Below are 23,273 nucleotides of genomic sequence, written 5' to 3' on the forward strand. Positions count from 1 at the left end.
AGGAGCATGAAACCGCACCAGAAATCAATTATTTCATTTTCAAAGAATAATATCATATTTCTGCCCAGGGATATTCATATGACACAACATTAGTTCAAATAACCAACAACCTTTTTAAAGGCTGAAGATGAATGTGATTATCAGCTCTCAAAACTTGTCCTCTTTCCCAAAAGCAAAAAAGAAAGTAACACCTCAATAGATTATTTTAATGCTTGCATCATCGTACAAAATTCGGTGATAGTGCTCAATCATTGAAATGTTTGTGGATGCCTTCAAGATGTGTTGTGGCTATTCTGTCTCAGTATTTTTCCATAAGAGAAATCCTGCTCAGCACACATACCTCTCAGAGCAAAGTTCACTAAACTGACAGGAAAATAACTGACAGGAAAAAGGAACTGATAAGAATAACTTCACAAAAGCCTGTGAAAGGATGTGTATTCGATAGCAGTCACGATGTATCATCACAGAAGCTTGTGTCAGATAAAAATACAGGAAAAACATGCTTATCAATAACAGTCAAGAAGTTCGTTATTTGTATCACTTATAGCCTGGTCTAAAAGATAAAGTTTGTAACTTCTTTGTCTTTCTGTAAACCCCCTCACCCCCTCTTTTCAGCATAATAAAAGAGCACAGCGTAGAGCAAGCCGAGAGCCTAAACATTCCATCTGTCTTAGGCTCAAATGGGGCAATTCAATCTGCCCCAGGCAATGCGCTGTCTCACCTAAAGAAATCTTCGCCTTGTGTTCTTTTTCTTTTAGCTTTGCAATCACTCTTGCGAGAGTTCCTCAATCACCCCGGCTAGGGTTCCGCTGCTCAAACTCACCCTGGATAGGGTCCTGCTTTTGCCAAACTTCGCCCTTGCGAGGGCTTCTCTGTATCTCACCCTTGCGAGGGTCACGTTCTGAGAGGAATTCATCAATCAACCTGAAGATCTAAACAACAGACCGGTCGCTCAACACGCGACAGATGGGGACTCGTCCGGGATTCCTTGATTTGTCCGGGATTCCTTGATTTGTCCGGGATTCCTTGATTTGTCCGGGATTCCTTGATTTGTCCGGGATCTCTTCGATCTTCAGGTTCCAAGGTGTGACTTCTGGCTAGAGGTGCATCTCCTTCACTCCCATTCTACGCACCTGGCATAGGTTTCGTACGAACGTAAGTAATGGGCTCCTCACTTTCTCAAGTTTCGTCAGGGCACAGGGACGAACTTTATAGTCTAGTGAAGAAGGCTAATTCCTTTCAGAAAATTAATGGTACAACTGTGTACCCAATTCTCGAAGAAATCTTTAAATAAATTTATAATTTATATTGAGGCACACTGTCCAGCCTATCCATCTGCTGGAACTCTTAGCCATTCTCAATGGGAAAAATTAGGAAAATATTGACATGAAATTCCCAGAGCTCCCATGGATATACTTATCTCTTGGAGAGCAATAATGGCTGCTATAACAATTGTTTATCCATCTTCTAGTCTTCCTGAAAATTCTTTTTCTCCTGTTTCCTCTGATTCCCCTTCTTCTAATTTAAAAAATTCCAAGCCTCTTGCAGCTCATTTTGATACAAATTCTTCCTCACCTCCTTATCCAGACACTTCTTCCCCTCCTCCCCCTCCTTCCTACAACTCACCTCACATTCCTGATGTTAACCCTATCAACTCCACTGATTCTCCTGCCTCCTTGCCTGTTCGTAATACCTTTCAGAAGGCACTGATTAAAGGATTCTTTTCTCTGACATCTTCTCAACTTGCTGCTTGGCACAATGACTATCGCTTAGCAGTTCAATTTATTGCAACAGCTGGCTTTCCTCAAGCTGTTACCCTAGACCATCTTCTTTGTCAGGGAGCCATCCCGTACTCCACAGGATGAGATTCAGATGGGGGCAAGGGGTTATCCCATCATGAGAAAGGTCCTTCTCAACCTTCTTTGTCTTTTAACAAAATTCTTCAAGGACCCCACAGATTTTTCATTCTTATTCTCAGTGTGTTCCATCTTAGAACAAATCATTTAACTGTGTTTTATAACTTCTCTGTTGTGTCTGTTCAACCTGTGGGGCCGTGATCTTATGTCTCAACTTAACACAAAACTCATTATTGATTAATGGAATCTTTTGCAAAAACTCTACCATGTGTCAATACTATGTAAATAATGTCTTGCTACTCTATTGTTCTGCTTTTTCACAATTTCTGATGTACTTGAGAAGACAAGAGTGGGAAGCTAAGATTGTTTATTGCAAGTAGATTTGATGATAAAGATGAAGGAAGGAAATGGAAGTAGGAAGGAGAGAGATGGTTTGTGGATGTGTTGTTTGGAGGAAGGAAAGAGGCTTTGACAAATTGAGAAGGATGTGTATGTCTGTGAATGCAATGAGGGAATTCTGGATGTTTGTTTGAAAGTAAACAAGAAAGTAGCAAAGAAAAAAGAAATGAGAGGGCGACCCCTAGTGGGCTGCTCTTTTCAGAGAACATAGATTGATTCACCAAAAAATATCAGAGAAAGGGAGGGGCAAGACCAGCCCATCGCTTTTCTGAGTAAAACTCTCTGTTTCTATCTTCTCAACCCACCTTGGTTCAAAAAAAATATTGGAGCATGTACATGGTATGAAAATGCTCAATGGCATAAACGTTTAACTACTTCACAATCATCAGCACAACAAGCTGAATTAGCTGCTTTCTTATTGGCGTTGTCTCTTTTTTCACAACAATCTTTAAATGTAATATCTGATAGTATGTATGTTACTCAGATGGTTGCTCATATTTTTGATGCATATATTTCTCCTGTTACTCCTCCCTCTCTAATGAAACTTTTTTTACAGCTTCAGACATTGCTGAAAAAGCGAGGGAAACCTTTATTTGTAGCTCATATCAGAAGTCATCAGCAATTGCCTGGATTCCTAGCAGAAGGCAATCATATGGCAGATGAGGCTTGTAAAATTATGGCCTCCTCTCCCCTTCTCCAACAGCTTTCACCTGGGGAGAGTCATGATTATTTTCATCAAAACAGGAAAGCCCTAGTACGACAATTTGGAATTACATATCAAGAAGCCACAGCAATAATTCAACAATGTCCAACATGTAGCTTGCAGGCCAAAGGTATCCCTGAAGGCGTTAATCCTAGGGGTACTTAAGCCTGTGATACATGGCAAATGGATGTAACTCATTATCCTCCCTTTGCTCCCTGGAAATACATTCATGTATCAGTAGATACTTATTCAGGGTTTATTATAGCAACATTGCAAAGAGGAGAGGCTACAAAAAATGTTATTAATCACTGTATTCGGTCATTCGTAACGTTGGGATGTCCAAAAATTCTCAAAACAGATAATGGTCCTGCTTATGTCAGTTCTCCCTTTGCTGAGTTTTGTCATAAATGGGCCATCACACATAAGTTTGGCTTACCCTTAAACAGCCAAGGTCAAGCGATTGTGGAGAGGACACATTTAACTTTGAAACAAGCCCTTGATCGGCATTTGGGGAAAAAAGGCTCAGGCCCCCCAAACCTCCCAACGTTGCAAAATATCTTAAATGTTTGTCTGTACACTCTTAACTTTCTCAATCTTACTGGCTCTCCTCCCTCCACAGCGGCTTCTCGCCACTTCACTAAGCCAGTAGTTCCCTCTTCCCGTCCCTCTTGTTTATTTCAGACAGCTTCCAGATCCTGCGTGGAAAGGTCCTGCACAGCTCATCACCTGGGGAAAAGGTTACGCAGCTGTCCAACTTCCTGATCGAGTGCTTTGGGTTCCTGCTCGCTGTGTCAGACCTTACCATGGCAAACCTGACTCTAACTCTAATCTTTCTTCTGATATCAATACTTCCTGTCTTTTCTCAATTTAAGGCATCTCCTGATGCTATTTTTGCTTTCCTTACTGATACTGTTACTTTTATTTTTAAAGATAATCTTCTTTCTGCATGTAATTATGTTTTCCAACACAATGGTAGTTTTCTTTCTCCTACTTCTGACATAACTATTTACTATTACTATTCTCCTTGTTTAATATTTTTAACTATACATGTTACTCAACTTACTATAGGTTCTTATTCTTGCTTAGGATTTTTTCACAATCACACTTATTTCAATCACACTGTTCTATTGCTTTCAACTTCTTCAGTGGCATCTACTCCACTATTCTCTGTTTTACATACATTGCCATCTCAAGCTAATTCTGAGACAACTTTTCCTGGAGATAAACTACGCTGGCATCTTCGTTGCTGCTTTCCACCCTGTGATGTCACCAAATGCATATTGCATCATTCATCTTCCTGGGTTCCTGATCGCTACAAACCACCTGTCGTGCGAAGACGCTACCTCATCCCTGATGACATCCATCGCAAGACTACAGCTCCCATTCGAGCTCGCCATCTTAGGTATCCTGCCTTCATCGCTGACAACTCCATCTCTAAGCAGTCTGCATCTCATGCTGTTCCAAGATTTGGCTATCATCGCATTCCTCGAAGTATACAATCATCTTCTACAAATGAACATCAATCTCAAACTTACACCTGGACTATCCTTGATTTTCAAGGAAAATTTTTAAACACCACCACTAATTATACTCGATGGCCATGGTTTCCTCAGCTTTTCATGGATTTTGCTGAAATGGGGACAGGAGTAGAAAAATTTGCAGACAAAAAACTACAAGCTGATACATGGGACAAGCAAGGCTCCTGTTCTCCAGCACCTGCTGACAACTTTAGATTATATTTTTGTCCTGCTCACAATACTGGTACTTCTCGTTCTGCCTGCGGTGGGGTAGTTGACAGATATTGTAAAAAATGGAGTTGTGTATCCACAGGTCATATCTGGTGGGAAGCACCTACCAAAAATGACTATATTCATATTACCCGTGCTCAAGCACATCTTCCCTGCTCTCAATGGCCTTGTTGTGGACAGAGAATAAATCCACTCAGAATCACCTTTACTGCACAAGGAAAGACACTTGCAAGAAAACAATGGATGGTTGGGTTCACTTGGGAGGACGTCAGTGGGATGGTCAAGGAGATGAAGGGAATATTTTTACAATTCGTCTTTCTATATCTATGTCTCATTATGATGTTGGTCCCAATCCTAATTTGAAATCAACCTTTCTAAAAAAACACAATATTCAGGTGAATCCATTAGTACAGTTGGTTAATTCTTCTTACACATTGTTAACAATTACACTTAATGATTCATCTAAAACTGATAGTTTGAAAACACTTGACAATAAAGTTAGCTTTCTCACATCTGTAATTGAATCAAAAGACCTTGTCAAAAAACCTTTGCTGGAATGGTACTCTGACCAAGAGTCAGAGGAAGAATTAGACACTAAAAATTCCTTTTCTCCAAAAGAAGTTTTGTTAACTCTGCCAAGTCATGATTTGGGGGATGAGGACTTTTTCTCGTATGAGTTAGATCTACAAGGCACCAACAAACTGAAGGGTTTGTTGTCACCTTATGGGACTACTCGGGAGGAGAAAGGACTCTACCTAGAATCATGAGCACAAAAAATAAAGAAAAGGAGGAATTGTGGCTATTCTGTCTCAGTATTTTTCCATAAGACAAATCCTGCTCAGCACGTATACCTCTCAGAGCAAAGTTCACTAAACTGACAGGAAAATAACTGACAGGAAAAAGGAACTGATAAGAATAACTTCACAAAAGCCTGTGAAAGGATGTGTATTCGATAGCAGTCACGATGTATCATCACAGAAGCTTGTGTCAGATAAAAATACAGGAAAAAACATGCTTATCAATAACAGTCAAGAAGTTCGTTATTTGTATCACTTATAGCCTGGTCTAAAAGATAAAGTTTGTAACTTCTTTGTCTTTCTGTAAACCCCCCTCACCCCCCTCTTTTCAGCATAATAAAAGAGCACAGCGTAGAGCAAGCCGAGAGCCTAAACATTCCATCTGTCTTAGGCTCAAATGGGGCAATTCAATCTGCCCCAGGCAATGCGCTGTCTCACCTAAAGAAATCTTCGTCTTGTGTTCTTTTTTCTTTTAGCTTTGCAATCACTCTTGCGAGAGTTCCTCAATCACCCTGGCTAGGGTTCCGCTGCTCAAACTCACCCTGGATAGGGTCCTGCTTTTGCCAAACTTCGCCCTTATGAGGGCTTCTCTGTATCTCACCCTTGCGAGGATCACGTTCTGAGAGGAATTCAGCAATCAACCTGAAGATCTAAACAACAGACCGGTCGCTCAACGCGACAATGTGTAATGTTTTTTCTTGCTTCTTGATCAAATACCCCCCAAAAGCAATAGAGAATTTTGATTGTATCCTTGTTGTTTTTGAAGCCACCGACTGTACCTTCTTGCCCAGAGAATGTTCCTTCCATACACAGAGAACAGGCGTAGCAGCAAACTGGGGCTCCCTCTCTCACAAGCTTGGCCTAACCTGCAGAGCAACTTTATTTTATTTATTTATTTATTTATTTATTTATTTATTTGATTTGTCAATTGTTTACAAGATAATAAGTACAAGTGTATACATAGTTGTGAATATATGAAATGGGTACATATAAGAAAAATAAAAGAATAAGAGAAACAATAGGACAGGGACGGTAGGCACGTTGGTGCGCTTATGCACAGACCTCTTAGGAAAGGGGTGAGGTCAATAGTAGACAGTCTAAGGTTAAAGTTTTTGGGGTTTGGGGAAGAGACTACAGAGTCGGGTAGAGTATTCCAGACATTGACCACTCTATTGCTGAAGTCGTATTTCCTGCAATCAAGTTTGGTGCGGTTTACTTTGAGTTTGTATCTGTTGTGTGCTCTTGTGTTGTTATGGTTAAAGCTGAAGTATTCATTGACAGGTAGGACATTGCAATGTATGATTTTATATACCATGCTTAAGTCGGACCGAAGGCGGCGTAATTCGAGGTTTTCTAGTTTTAGAATTTCGAGTCTGGTGGCATAAGGTATTCTACAACGGGTAGAAGAGTGGAGAACTCTTCTTGTGAAATACTTCTGGACTTTCTCAATTGTGTTAATATCACATACGTAATAAGGATTCCAGACTGATGAACTGTATTCGAGTATTGGTCTAGCAAATGTTTTGTATGCTCTGGTTAGTAGTGAGATATTACCAGAGAAAAAGCAACGTGGGATTAGGTTAACAACTCTTAATGCCTTTTTGGCTATGTAGTTGCAGTGGGCTCTAGCACTTAGATCATTGGAGGTGAGTATTCCCAAGTCCTTTACAGAGCTTGGGTCATCAACAAGATCTTGACTATTCAGCTTGTATTTTATTTTCTGATTTTTTTACCAATATGTAAGACAGAGCATTTATTTGTTGAGATTTGAAGTTGCCATATGTTAGACCATTCAGATACATAGTCTAGGTCTTTTTGTAGGGTAGTAGTATTGTCTGTGGTATTGAACAGCTTTACATCATCAGCGAAGAGAACGCATTGCCCTTGATATGATCACAAAGGTCGTTTATGTAGATTATGAAGAGAGTTGGTCCTAGAACACTGCCTTGGGGAACACCACTATTGACAGGTACTGGATTTGATAGGGCGTTCGATTTTGACCATTTGTTGTCTGTTTGACAGGAATGCTTCTATCCAGTTATTCAGTTGTCCAGAGATACCATAAGATTTTATTTTTAGGAGTAGTTTGTCGTGCACCACTGGATCAAAGGCTTTGCAGAAGTCTATGTAGATTGCGTCTATTGCTTTGCCCTGGTCGAGTTGTGTAGTCCATATGTTTTTGCAGTGTAAGAGTTGCAGATTACAGGATAGTTTTTTTCTGAAACCAAATTGTTTATTGGAGAGTAGGTTGTTTGTCTCTAAATGGAGGATGATGGACTGGTTAATAATTGATTCCATGACTTTACAGGTGATGCAGCATAAGGAGATTGGTCTGTAATTTTCAACTAGGCTTGGGTCTCCCTTTTTGAAGATAGGGATGACTGTGGCTTGTAACCATAGGTTAGGCAAGGAGCTGGTCCTGAAAGATTTTTCAAAGATTATGCTTAGAGGTTTGGCTATGGCAGTGGATAGCTTTCTTAAGAAGTAGGCACATATTCCATCCGGTCCAATAGATAGAGATGGTTTTAGGTTGCGTAGTGCTTTTTTCAACGTTGTCTACTGTAAAATCGATATGTATTAGATCATTGTTGTTATCTGTGGTACGGCTAGGAAACATTGGACATGATCCATTACTGTTTACAAACACTGAGCCGAAGAATGTGTTAAAGATGTTGGCTTTAATGGTGTCATCGCTGCAGTCTTTACCATCGGGTCCTATCAAGGGAGGGATGGACCTTGAGTCTTTTAGTTTGTTGTTTACAAAATTGTAAAAAGCACGGGTGGAATTGGTGCTTAGAAGGTTTTCCTCTTGTTTAATGTGATAATTGGTGCATTCGGTCTTTATCTGGTGGCATAAATTTTTGTATCGGTTTTTGAAATTAGCAACGTGACCAGATTTGTTTTTCCGCCAGAGTGATCTCTTTTTGGATTGAAGTTTCCTTATTGATATGGGTAATCTGCTTTTTGGTTTTGTTTCTGTACATCTTGAATAAGGCACCATCTAAACATAAACCAAAAGATTTATCAGCACAATATACAAATTAGAGGCAATATATAAAGAGACGTGGTGGGTCAGTGGCTAAGACGCTGAGCTTGTCGATCAGAAAGGTTGGCCGTTGGGCAGTTTGAATCCCTAGCACCACGTAATGGAGTAAGCTTCCATTACATGTCCCAGCTTCTGCCAACCAAGCGGTTCGAAAGAATGCAAAAATGCAAGTAGAAAAATAAGGACCACTTTGGTGGGAAGGTGCCAGCATTCTTTGCACCTTCAGCATTTATTCATGCCAGCCATATGGCCATGGAGACGTCTTCTGACAGTGCTGGCTCTTCAGCTTTGAAATGGAGATGAGCACTGCCTCCTAGATCCAGAAATGACTAGCACGTATGTGCAAGAGGAACCTTTTGTTTTCAATATAAACCACAAGATTAGTATGAATTATAAAAGTTTTCTGAAATCAACTGGCTTCCAAAGTCAGGAGCACATTGAGCAAAATCTGTCAAGAAGTAGTGGCATGACCTTTAATTACTCTACTTGCAAGGGGCAAATGAAGAGTCATTCTCTTTCCTCTATCAATCTCCATTATACATTCCAAAACAGATTCGTTCCCTTATTCTTCTTTCCAAAGGAAAGAAGTTCCATTGCAAAAGGTGTTTCTCCTTAGAGCATGTATGAGAATGCCATAACTTGTATATATTCTTTCTCCATCTTAGCTTTCTCAGGAAACCTCCAAAATCTAGCTTTCTCTAGAGTCCCTATCTTTCTCTCCTACAACTGATCATTGTGTCATCATATGTAAATGCCTTTTTTTAGCTGCCCTCATTTCCCTCACCACATTCTTAATGCTATCTTCCTCTTATGCAATTCAATGGGATAAACCCTTCCTATTCTGGATTTTCTCCCCAAGAAGCTTTTACAAAAGACAACTCATCATTTCACTGACAACTGATTTTGAATCATCAGAATATTACTAAAGCTGGGAATGTTGGTATGACTGAATACAACAAAGATAGGAAATATATTAGTAAAAAATGTTAAGTGTAAAGGAGGTAGTAATTACATACTCGCAATAAGATGTTCTGACTGAATGGTGGCATATGGAAGAGTTTATATTCCTTGCAGTCATCTGGTCGTTAACAGTCTTTTTGAAAGTTGTTTAGGCCCCTTGGAATTTATCTGTGCCCTCAGGGTCACGTGAATAGTGCAAATGGATGAGGAACCTTCCTGTAGTTGCTGAATCTATATCCTGTTGACAACACAGTCTTTTCAGCAGTTCTAAATCCTTCCATCCTCCACCATTCAGTCAGAACAGAAGAAACTTCTTGGATGAGAAGTGAAAAATCTTCAAGGGAAAACAAAATCCAGGTGCTTTCTGAAAAAACACCTTTGGCACAGCCATGACCTGGATGACTGACATAGACATTCTGGAGTTTCTCTTACTGAAAACAAATTAATTTCATGTACTATAAATTATGGCAACATATTCCAGTTTAATAATGTAGATTGCAAATTCTGCAATACAATGCAGCAGGTTCCAGTGTGTGACAGATTATTGTAAGACCTCTAATGTAAAATATATCTAATAAATTAATGAGGCTTTAAGTTCTCTTAGTTGGAAGTTATCTCAATTGGCCTCAATAAGAATTATTTCTGAGCATAAAATTTATACATATGGAGATAAATAGAAGAGCAAAATCCAAGCAGCCTCAACTACTTTGTTAAATAATGTTGGCCATTGGATGGCACTTTGATTGACAGAAATCTTGACTTCTGAAGAGGATTGGCTTTCTACACTCCCAATTTTCACCCCCGCATCTGATTTGTTTCGAACTGATGTCCAGTGCATGATATCAAAATCACCAACAGGAACTCCATTTTCATCAAAAGAAATCCCATCTGTGGAAATATTCTGATGTTGGAAGTTCCTCAGGAACCTATGGAGCTGCAGAAACATAGAAAGAATATTACAATTTGAGCCTTTATTCAATGTTTTTCTTGCTCTTATTTTGGATTGGAGGTATTCTGAATAGTTCAACCTCTTCAAATCATCAAATTTGCAGGCAACACTAAGCTGGCAGGAATAGGCAACATCCCAGAAGACAAGCTGAATATCCAAAAAGATCTTTGCAAATTGGATATGGACCCCTACCTAACAAAATAAAATTCAGCATAGATAAAAGTAAGGATTTCCACTGAGGCAAGAAAAACAAAAAGTACACATTACAGACTATGTGAAACTTGGCTTAATGCCAGTAATTGTGAGAAGGATCTTGAAGTGCTAGTGAACAATCACTTAAATATGAACCAACAATGTGTGGCAGCAGATAAAAATGCCAATGCAATCCTAGGCTGCATTAACAGAGGGATAGAATCAAGACCACAAGAGGTTCTAATATTGCTTTAGAAAGCCTTAGTAAGACCACGTTTAGAATACTGCATCCAGTTCTGCTCATCAACACAATATGAAAAGGGTACTGAAACTCTGGAAAGACTGCAGAGATGAGCAACAAGAAATGATTAGAGGGCTGGAGGATAAAACACACCACAAACAGTTACAGGAATTGGGTATGTCTAATCTAAGGAAAAGAGGGAGTGGGGAGACATGATATCACTTTTCTAATATTTGAGAGGGGGGGGTCAAAACATTTCCCAAAGTACCAATAGGCGAGAAAAGAAACAATGGTTGGAGAGAAGCAAACTACAACGAAGAGGAATTTCTGAGCAGTGAGAGCAATCAACCAATGGAATAGCTTGCCTTCAAAAGTTGTGAGTGCTCCATCACTGGAGGCTTTCAAAAAGAGACCTGGGCAACCATTACTCTGAAATGTTATGGTATAGGGTAAGGGTCTTCAAATTTGGCAAGTTTAAGACTTATGGACTTCAACTCCCAGAATTCCTGAGCTAACATGACTGGAGGAGGAATTCTGGAAGTTGAAGTCCACAAATCTTAAAGCTGTCAAGTTTGAAGATCCCTGGTATAGGGTGTCCTGCTCGATTAGTAGGTTGGACTAGGGAACCTGTGAGGTCCATTCAAATTCTATTATTCTAAGTTTCATGTTCTGTGTTTTGCAGCTTCACCATCACAGCCCATCTGAGGCAAGACCTTTTTCAGATATGGGGAAACTTGTCATGGGAGAAGATGGAGAATACAACTTTACCCTCAGTCCTGGTCAAGATGAAGTTAGCGGAGTTTAACTGGGCTAGGAATGTAACAGAAATTGCATAATGATGTTATCTCTTTCAAAGAGTAGCTATGGAAGCATATCCATTAGTTCAGGAGACGAATTGACGAACCTTTGGTTGTCCCCAGAAGATGCTTTGATTTATACCTTGTTGCTATGTTACAAACTTTTAGGCAGCAAAGTCCAATTTTAATCCAGAACAAAAAACCCAGCTGAACTCCTTAGCTTGGAGACTAGATGACTTTGTGATCACAATAAAAGATTGAGGATTGCTGGACTATTCTGATGCTTGTTTAATTTTGACATTTTGTCAGCATTGAGCTATTTCTGACACAAAAGCATCCCAAACTAGACAGGTTGTTTAACTCTGAAATATTTTTCTCTATCACCTCTCTCTCTCTAACTCACTGCCAGGGTTCCAAGTAATATGCCCGTAGCAAACAGGACTCTGAGTTAAGTAGGTTCCTCAAATATCAGTTTTATTGGACATGTCATATAGGCATAGGCTGGTGAAAACTGACTTTAAACATTACCATGGTTTTCACTTAATTAAAAATAAAAGTTTTCCTCCTCTTTCCAAACTATCAGTCACATGGTCTAATCAAGGTGTCATCCAGTTGCCTGGTGACTTCACCCATCCTCTCTCTGGCCATCGCTGGGAATGTCCTTGTTTCCCAGGAGACAACAAAACCCCAGCTATCTCTATTCCCACCTCCTTTTCCCTCAGTTCCAGTGTGGCAATACTGAAGCATCAAAATGGCCTCAGTCAGGTGAGCTTCAGAGTTGACACTCTCAAATACCACTTACTGGACAATTGCTCTTTGGAATATCTCACCCTTTTGACATCTAATTTAATATTGAGGAATTGGAAGGGGAGAATCCTGAGACAGGATTCTTGCAATCACATCATGGGACGGGAATTCCCAATTCTCTTTTTCTCTGCATTTTTTCCAAACTTTCTTTGATAACAGAGGATTTGAATAGGAACATTGGAATGTTTCATTTCCATGCAATATGACAATAGATGCATAAAATTTAAAGTTATAATGCTGAGTCCTTCTCTTTGTCTGGAGGAAGTAGGAAAACAAAGCATGTTTATTTTGGAGATCAACCCAGAGGTCAAAAATACTTACACTTGAAGCTGTCAAAGTTGTTGCAATCCACACCCTTCCCATAATGGATGTATTAGTCATATCAATGATTTGTATTGCTGCTGCTAATATTGCCGAGGCCTGAAAATCCAGTTGGCATACTATAATTTTTATCTGACTCTTGAGAAGAGAATAGAACACTTTCCTTTTTTCTTGCATGAGAGTTTCTCCAGCACTTGTCTGCATATTTGCTTCTGGGACAGTTCCTGAGAGGACAATGCAAATCCCATTTTTTAAAGCAAGTGCTTCCAAGCGTCTTTTGAATTTTTCTCCTCTTTCATTGTCCTGAGAAAGGAGGCCAATCCACGTCCATTGGAACTGCAGGAGCAGCTGGACAATTGCTGAGTAAGGAGGTTCTTGGTTTGGGGTCATCCGATATGAAAAAGTGAAAGGTTGATTTTGCTTAGCCATCTGGTTGATGACACTTTAGTTGATCTAAGATGAAAGAGAAGGTAGTGGCAGTTTTTGCCAGTTTTAATGATGAAAGTCAGTTGGTAAATCTAAGGGCCTTCCCCCACTACTGAGAGATGTTTCAAATGGTAACTGCATGAATTTTGCAAGTTCCCTTGATGTTCTGTCCTGTTGTTTTGTATGCTCACTTTGAAACCAGATGTCAACTCGTAAAGCATTTCTGGCTTGCTCTCGAGTTGCCATAAGAAGGAGTGGGGGAAGATCTGATGGAGCAGTTTTTGTTGCTATGATCAGAAGGACATTCCATGCATACCTTTCTCCATGTTGTGCCTCAAGTTACCAAGCCCAGCCGGAGAGACGTGGTGTGAATTCCACAGCCCGGCAAAAGTTCTTAGTTGGAGAATGTGATTTATGACACACCCTGGGAGGAGGGGGGAAACAGGGTAATAGGTGAACAGTAAATTACATGGGGCAGAGCCGACTGCACGTGGGAAAAGTGCCAACATGTGGCTCCTAATAAATAGTTGGATTTCTATTGAAACTTGGCTTGAGGCTCATGAATTAATTAGAGTATTCGTTGGAACCCTGACACCAGGGAGCTCTGAATTATCTGTGGGTAATGTTTATTGGTGGTCCTCATAGAGCACACCCTTCTGGTCACTTTATAACTCTGTGGGCCACCCATCCACTCAGTCAATTAGTCTGTCAGAATAGAGCTGGAAAGTCTTCTAGTCAAAACATCTGCTCAAGCAGGAGATCATACTCCAGGGGTAGCAAACTGAAGGGGTGGGGGATGGATCTGGCCAGTAGGGTGCTTAGATCTGGCCTGTGGGAATGCCCTGGAAATAGAAAAGGTGCCTCTGCCAGCCAAAAATGGAGCTAGAGAGGGCTGTGCATGGCTCTCCCGAGCTTCATTTTCATTGGCAGAGGGTTGCAGGAGCCCGTCCGAACCAAAAACAGAGCTCGGGAGCCCGTTTTCGCTGGCAGAGGATTCAGGCCACCACAGGTGCCCCCTTACACATGTGATGTCATGCTGGCCACGCCCATCTTGGTAACGCCTCCCCTCAAGGTCAAACCCAACCCTGATGTGGGCCTCAATGAACTCGAGTGATACCCCTACCCTAGTCCAACCGCCTGCTCAAACAGGAGACCCGATACCATTTCAGACAAATGACTGTCCAGTCTCTTCTTTAAAAAACCACAGTGATGAAGAACCCAAAATGTCTGAAGGCAAAGCTGTTCCAGTGGTTAACTGTCCTCACTGTCAGGAAGCTTCTCCCTAATTCCATGTTGTTTCCCTCCTTGATTAGTTTCCATCCATTGTTTCTTGTCCTGCCTTCTGGTGCTTTGGAAAATAGATTGACCTCCTCCTCTTTGTGGCAGCCTTTCAAATATTGGAATTCTGCTATACACTCATGGAATATCTTTTAAAAATGACAAACATATTAATTTCTCATAGATTATTACTGTTTATTTGATTGTTTTATATTTTGGGCTTGAAATATTGCTTGTTATATCTCCCCACTAGCAACTAGTATATAATATTGGTATATTATTTCATTGTCTACATATAGTTGATTTCAAATATTTCTGTATAAACTCTTTAATTGGCTGAATTTATTTCAGACATTTGAAATGCAGAAGTCACTTTAATAACCTCACTTTAAAAACAAAACCCAAGACAACTGGCATTGTGCCAAGCCCCTGTTCAAAATAAGAATGAATATTTTGATATATTTTATTCTGTCTTGTACACTAGAGAAAGTATGTACAAGCTGCTTTATTGAGGAGCCTTCTAGCTATCTTGACCTATTCATTTTTCGTCTCCATGTTTTTTCTTTTGAATTTTTTACTTCAGTCTCAAGTTTACAAAAATGAGGAATTCCTCACTGTGAGAGTTATTAGGAGTTGGAACAGCCTGTCTCCTGGAGCTCCACTGCTGGATATTTTCAAGGAAAAATTGGACAGCAATTTGTCTGTAGTGGTCTGACCATTCCTCCTCTATTTAAGGAGTTGGACTTTTTAGTCTATGATTCTGTGGGAAAAAAATCTTTTTTGTATTGGTCACTACATTTTCAAAATGTTTAAAAGTCACTGATCCAACACTCATACGTTCTATGACAAAGTCTTGCTTTTCAAAAGTCATCATTTTCAAAATTCCCAATGGTCACACCCAGGCCTTTTCTACTACCAAAGGCCTGTTGGCCACATGGCCCGAAGCCAAAGTCTTTTACCCAGAAGCTGTCAAAAATGTTTTCCTTAGATTTCACATTCTTACAGCTTCGCCATCATCTAAATAAAACACTTCAGTTTCTCTTCCAGTGGGCCACCCTCTTCTGGGACTCTGCAGATCTTCAAAAAAATAAGCAATCCATGGGAAATGGGATGCAGGAAGGAAGTGGAGCCAGGAGGCTAACAAAGCAAAGGAGTCCCAGGGCAGGATGTGAAAGCGAAAAGAACAATGGGGTTCCAAGGGATTATAAGTGAGTATGAGGTATCAGGGGAGACTTTGGGTGGCCTCTTTCAACACTAGGCTCTGCATGGCCTTCCCCACTCTGAGATCCCTCATGTGCATTTAACGACCTGTGCATTTCATTAGCAAATGCATTGGGCAAATCAGGCAGGGATCACGTTTATCTAATGTGATTCAATCTAACGGATCCTCGAGTTACGTATATACACACACACATATATATATACAATGCATATGCATATATACAGACACACACACAAACACACACACAAACCTATGTGGGGATGCAGTACCTCAGTGGCTAAAACACTGAGCTTGTTTATCAGAAAGGTCGGCGTGCAAATCCCTAGCACTGCATAATGGAGTGAGCTCACGTTACTTGTCCCAGCTTCTGCCAACCTAGCAGTTCGAAAGCATGTAAAAATGCAAGCAGAAAAATAGGGACCCTTACGGTGGGAAGCGTTCCGTGTGCCTTTGGAGTTTAGTCTTACTGTCCACATGACCACGGAGATATCTTCAGACAGCGCTGGCTCTTCAGCTTTCAAATGGAGATGAGCACCACCCCCTAGAACAATAAATGACTAGCACGTATGTGCGAGAGGAACCTTTACCTTTACCTTATATACATATGTATATATATACACTCACAAACACACACACACACTTTATGAATTAAAAATTCTTTCAGCTCTTCTAATATTTAATCTCTGACTTTCAATTTATTTGGAGAAATATATACATGTGCTGCCTTCTAGGCAAATCTGAACAATTTACAACATGGAATTAATTTCATTTGGCTTTATACCTGTGGAATTTTATAGATGCTCAAGACATTGGATATATGATCAAAGAGTCAGAATTCCTCTCTTCAAGAATAGCCAGCAAGTTCTTTTGTCTTCCACATCTGTAGTTTGGGATATTCTCCTGTCCTGTAGACAGCACATCCAGCATGGCCTCATATGTCATTCTTGCATTGAAAAAGTTCTGATAGATGTTGTAGCCCAGGGTGATGTTGGGTAAGAGCCTTGAATTCTGGTTGACTTCATGAACAGCGAACAAGAAGGGAAGAATGTTGTAGAAGGTTTTCTCACTGCAACATAAGAAATTTCATCATCTTGTTTTGCTCTATATCAATGATTTATGTGATCAACTTAAAAGCAATTGGGTTGTTTTTGCCAATGACATAAAATTATTCAATTCTACAGATAATTCTGTTGTTGTGCAAAGTGAACACGACCATGTTACTGAATGGTCACCTATTTAGCAACTTCAAAATTTGATTAATAAATGTTCTATGTTACATATTGGTAAACTTTATTGGTAAATTTCAAGTATACGCTAAGTGGCATTGATCTAGCAGAGGACCCTCACCTTGTTAAGGACCTAGGTGTACTTATCTTTGGCGATTTATGCTCCACTGTAACAGCGTTGCTAAAAGAGCATTAAGAGTTGTAAACTTAATTTTGTGAAGCTTTTTTTCTGGTAACATTGTATTGCTAATTAGAGTTTACCTACTTGCAAAGCTAATATATCACTCATATCAATTCACAACAATCCATAAAATGTAATTAAAATCATACCCTTACCCCCAGGCACCAGACTACATATGCTCAAAGCTCGCAACCCTTATTCCTAGCCCAGTGCTTGGGAGGAAATCTGTATCTTCCCACTCCTCCAGAATGTGATTCCTCTGTGACTAAACATTAACTTATCACCTAAAGTCTCTCCCCTCCTTGAATTTGGTTTTTAAAAGATATCCCTTTTATTTGAACCAAAAGGAACAGGGAAGCCACAAAAGTGGCAAAAGTGTTAAACAGTAGAAAGAAAGAGGGGCAAGGTGGTAGGAGATATAGAGTAAATGTAAGGAAGGGGAAGAAACAGTGGGGAGAAAACACAAGAGATCTCACTCTCTTCTAAGGTATTCATTCAATCACTTTATTGGCAGTTACTATTTAACTATTGTTAATAAATACTCATGTCAAACGATCTAAGCCCCAGAGCTCACTGTAACAACATTGCCAAAAAGGCATTAAGAGTTGTTAACGTTATTTTGTGAAGCTTCTTCTCTGGTAACATAGAATTGCTAACTAGGGCACACAAAACCTTTCCCAGACCAATTTTTGAATACAGCTCGTCAGCCTGGAACCCACACTGTATATTAGACATGAACACAATTGAGCGGGTTCAGAGAAGTGTACTCCACTCCTCCACTCACAGTAGAATTCCCTATGCCTCCAGGCTTGAAATTTTGGGCTTAGACAATCTGGAACTCTGATGCTTGCAGTCCGATCCAAGCATATTACACAAAAGGGTCTGCTACAATGTCTTGCCTGTCAACAACTTCTTCAGCTCCAACCACAAAAATACACCGGCAACCAATTCAAACTCAAGGTAAACTGCTTCAAAGTCGATTGCACAAAATACAACTTCAGTGACAGACTGGTCAACGTCTGGAAGGTCCCACCCGACTCCATTGCTACAGCCTCAATCGATCACAACTTCAATCTAAAACTGTCTAACGTGGACCTCACACCATTCCTAAGAGTCCTTAAAGGGGGCGTGCATAAGTGCACCAGCGAGCTTTCCACCCCTGACCTACTCTCCCCATTTATCTGTATTTACTTCTTTTGTTCATGTTTATGTTTATACCTTACTTGTTATCTTGTAGATGTTTGACAAACAAATAAAATAAATAATAAATAAATACAATAAATATGAATAAAAAAGTTACTGACTCCACAGTCCCAAGATAATCATTTTGAAAGCAGGCAGAACCCATCCAGGAAAGATTCATCATCGGACAGTGTTGGCAATGCCTGGTGTTTCCCAGGGTTGAGGCTGACACTTGCGAAAGAACATAAAACGAACTTTGCAAACTCAGGTTTTACAAAATCATTGTTTCCCCAGGAGCCTTTCCTCTAAAACAAGGATCTTCAAACTTGGCAAGTTTAAGATTTGTGGACTTCAGCTCCCAGAATTCCTGAGCTAACATGACTGGAGGAGGAATTCTGGGAGTTGAAGTCCACAAATCTTAAAGCTGTCAAGTTTGAAGACCCCTGCTCTAAAGCAAATTGGGATGAGCAATAATGACTTGTCTTTCTCAAGGTGAGGAATAGGAGAAATGAAATCATTCTTAGAAAAAACATTGGAGCAGGTAAAATCAATCACCAGAATCCTGGACGTGCTGACAGTTACCTTTTTATTTGGTGGGTTGGAGGCTTTGAGAATGAAAATTGGTACAATAGAGCTGGGATTCCATACATTATTCCAGTAATCCAATAGTCTCCTGGTTTGTAGTAATGGAACCACTCCTTTTCTTCTATTATCACCTTAAATGGACATTTCATCAGCATACTGGCACAGGGAATTTGAGACAGAAGCTGAAGCAGAAAAAGCTGTACATGCAGCAGCAGCAACATTTGACATATCCTGCAAGAGATCCTTCCTACAGTTTTTTCTTCAGCACTGAGCTAAATCTCAGAGATCAGAGGAGACCACAATTACAATGAGGAAGATCCATTTTGCCCCCAGATTTGGAAGATTTACTTTTAAACTATTAGACTGCTATAGTATTTGCCCAGCTTTACCCCAACCTCTGCCTTCATCACTGAAAGAGGCTGTTACAAATCAGATTATCAGGTGCTGTCTATCCCATTGGTTGTCACATTGATTGGCAATTAATTGTGGTGGTGGAAATCCCAAAGGAGAATAAATAATCATGGTTTTAAAAATGAGAAGGGGAATTGGGAACGAACATTGCCACAAAAGTGGGCAGTTGGAGAGAAGAGTTTTGTTTGACTCAGGAGAATAATCCTACTTTGAGAATCAAGAAAGGAACAATCTGTAATCTTCAATTCTTGCACTGCAAAAACATATGGCCTGCACAACTCAATCAGGGCAAAGCAATAGACGCAATCTACATAGACTTCTGTAAAGCCTTTGATTCAGTGGTACACCACAAACTACTCCTAAACCTTGTTGTGGCTCCGAGTCATGAGCCTGCATTCTTAGAGGAAGAGGATCCGGAAGATAAGGAAGAGGAGGAATTGGGAATGCCTTCCTCCCCAGGACCTTCCTCTTCGGCAATGCCTTCCTCCCTGATTGTGCCTCAGGTGTCGGCAGATAACCGAGAGGAACAGCCTGAGGCTAATCAGGAGAAGGAGGAGGGCATATTGGAGCAGCCTTTGACAGAGAATCAAGCAGACGAATGCTGGCTTGATGCGAGGCAACATCGCAGGCAAAAGTGTGGGATGCAGCACAGGAGGCGTGGATGAATGAGAGAGTGAGCTGAATTAGTGACATGCCCCACAGGGAATAAAAGTGGGTGTGTTTGCTCTGGGAATTTCGTATGGGACAATGTGTGACTTATTCAGAGGAGCTTTGGAGTATTCTGTGTTGTGACAGCCTGTGTGATTTATATTCCTGTTTTCTTGTTGGACTTGGCAGACAACGTGTGTGAGACTGCCAAGAACTTTATCGGCTCAAGGAATTAACTCTATAATTACTGGATTTGCTTGCCTGTTTGTATTAAGTTGGAGTTTGGACTTCTCACCTCCTTTGCAAAGGTGAGACATAACATTTTTGTCCCGTACCCTTAACGCAAACCATCTTTTGACTAAGATGGACCAACAGCAGCAGCAGCAGGAGGAGCAGCAGTACCACCAGCTGCAGAATGAAAACCAGGTTTTGCAACAGCAGATAGCCCAGCTGACCAATGAAATTGCTCTGCTGCAAGCTCATGCTGCTCCTCCTGCCCCTCCCTGTAGGAAATGCCCAGTGGCTGTGCCAGATAAGTTTTCTGGGCAGCCTGAAATGTTCCCGGCTTTCATGGGACAGTGCCAATTGTTTATGGCTCTGAGGCCAGAGGATTTCCCTGATGACCGGGCTTGGGTGGGGTTTGTAATAAGCCTCCTTTCAGGCTCGGCTGCCAGGTGGGCCACTCCTTTATTATTGCAAGACAGCCCATTGTTAACAGATTATCAGGGATTTTGGCGTCACCTGCACCAAATGTATGAGGACCCCATACGGGTACAGACAGCAGCCAGACACCTGAAAGAACTTCGCCAGGGGAAACGCCCCTTGCAGGAATTCATTTCAGAATTTCGACTGATCTGTCTGGATTTTAATTGGAACGATGCGGCTTTGATGGACGCTTTTCAGGATGGCCTGTCGGAGGATTTACAGGATGAATTGGTTTATGTGGATCCGACTCTCGACGCTCTGGTGGTGCAATGCTTGCGCATTGATGCCCGACCTCAATGGCGCAAGACTCAACACACCGTCCAGGAGCAGCCACCCACATCTCTGCCACAGCGCTCTCGGCAACCAGCGGCCAGTGTCATGGCAATGCCCGAGGAGCCGATGGAGTTGGGAGCGGTCCGACCTTGTTTGATGGCCCACGAATGCACACGGAGACTCCAGGGAGGTTTGTGCCTGTATTGTGGGGGTCCTGGACACTTTGCAAATTCTTGTCCTTTTAAGCGAAGTGGGGGTATGCAGGCCTGTGCCTGAATTCCAGACCTGATCAGTCAGGAAACGGGGCACATATCAACCACCCGCCTGAAGTAGCGGAGGCGGAATCTGGGCCCCCTCAGCATTTACTTCTAGACACCCGGGTTTTCTTGCCATCCCGATCGAAGGAGATTTCCGCGATTGCGTTGGTGGATTTGGGGGCCACGACTAATTTTATGGACCAGGCCTTTGCGGCTTATTTTGATGTGCCCTTGGTTCCGGTGGAGCCTCCAATAAGGGTTGAGATGATCGATGGGTGGGAACTTTGTGCTGGGCCCATTCGATTCGTTACCCAGCTGTTGTGCCTAGTTATTGGGGACCATGAGGAGGCGATTCGTTTTTATATCACAGCGGACCTCCATCTCCCCTTAGTCCTCAGCATGGCCTGGCTTTGGATGCATGATCCTCAGGTGGCATGGTTGCAGAACGCCATTTCGTTTCCAAGTTTCCAGCGTGTGGACCATTTATACCACACCTGTGCTGGCCAGGACATCGCTGCCCCCACCGTTTCCATACCTCCTGAACTCTCCGATTTCTCAGATGTATTCAGTGAGAAGGAGGCGGACCGGTTACACCCGCATCGGCCTTATGATTGCCCGGTGGACCTTCTGCCCGATGTCCCACTACCCAAAGGACGGTTATATTCCATGTCCGAGCCCGAATTGGCCGCCCTCCATGACTTTTTGGAAAAGAATTTGGCCTGGGGGTTTATTCGGCCATCGTTGTCCTCTCTTTCTGCTCCCGTTCTTTTTGTTAAGAAGAAGACGGGAGATTTATGCTTGTGTTGCGATTACCGCCGGTTGAACGCCATCACGGTGAGGAATAGTTACCCCTTGCTGCTCATTCCGGAGTTGTTGGAGAGGTTGCGGGAGGCCACTGTCTTCACCAAGCTCGATCTTCGAGGGGCCTACAACCTGGTGCGGATGTGAGAGGGGGACGAATGGAAGACGGCATTTGGCACCCAATACAGACATTTTGAGTACACCGTGATGCCGTTTGGGTTGACCAATGCCCCCGCGGTCTTCCAGCACCTGATGAATGACGTGTTTCGGGACATGTTAGATCAGTTCATGGTGGTGTACCTGAATGATATATTGATTTATTCCAGGTCCAGGGACAGCCACCTTCAACACGTTCGTCTCATTTTGCAACGTCTTCGGGAGCATCAACTCTATGCGAAGCTGGAGAAATAACTCTTCTTCCAGACTTCCATAGAGTTCCTGGGGCACATCATCTCTCCTGAAGTCATCACCATGGACCCGCGCAAAGTGGAGGCCTTGTGTAGTTGGGAACCCCCTCGTCGCGTGAAGGACGTTCAACGCCTCTTGGGATTCGCTAACTATTACCGGACCTTTATCCCGGGTTTTGCCAAGCTGACCGGTCCCATAACCCAGCTCCTTCAAAAGAAGGTCCCGTTCCAGTGGGGACCCCCTCAGCAACAGGCTTTTGAGGCCCTTAAGAAGGCCTTCATCGCTGAACCTGTCCTGAGGCATCCTGATCCGCATCGTCCTTTCGTGGTGGAGACGGATGCGTCCAACGTGGCTATTGGGGCTGTGTTGTTGCAAGCCCCGGCGGATAGCACAACTCTTTTTCTCTGCACGAACTATTCCCGGAAACTCACTCCTTCCGAGCGCAATTATACAATCTGGGAAAAAGAGTTGCTGGCTATCAAGGCTGCGTTTGAGACTTGGCGACATTATCTTGAGGGGGCCCAACACAAGGTGGAGGTCCAGACGGACCATCGGAATTTGGAACACTTGTCCACGGCAAGGAAGTTGAACCAGTGGCAGATCCAGTGGTCATTGTTCTTTGCCCGATTCAACTTTTCGGTGACCTATATCCCCAGTGGTCACAATTGGAGGGTGGATGCCCTGTCCCGCAAACCTGAGTACCTTTGCCCTGAGGACCCCCTTCCTCCGCGGATGGTGCTGCCAGTGGAAACCTTGGCCATAGTCCAGGAACTGGTCGATTTGCGGACTCAGGTGCGAGAGGTGCAGCACCTGGACGTTTGGTCACAGCACAGGATGGGGGAAATTGGACCTGA

At 41.9% G+C, this 23,273-nt stretch overlaps 1 pseudogene; it reads left to right on the forward strand.

The window, feature by feature from the left end:
* Window positions 1–22,284: 22,284 nt before the first annotated feature.
* LOC148131611 (uncharacterized) lies at window positions 22,285–23,273 on the forward strand (annotated as a pseudogene).

The sequence above is a fragment of the Notechis scutatus genome, chromosome 2 (assembly GCF_049901735.1).
Source record: "Notechis scutatus isolate UNSWTSFEM ecotype Mainland chromosome 2, rNotScu1.2, whole genome shotgun sequence".
Taxonomy (NCBI): domain Eukaryota; kingdom Metazoa; phylum Chordata; class Lepidosauria; order Squamata; family Elapidae; genus Notechis; species Notechis scutatus.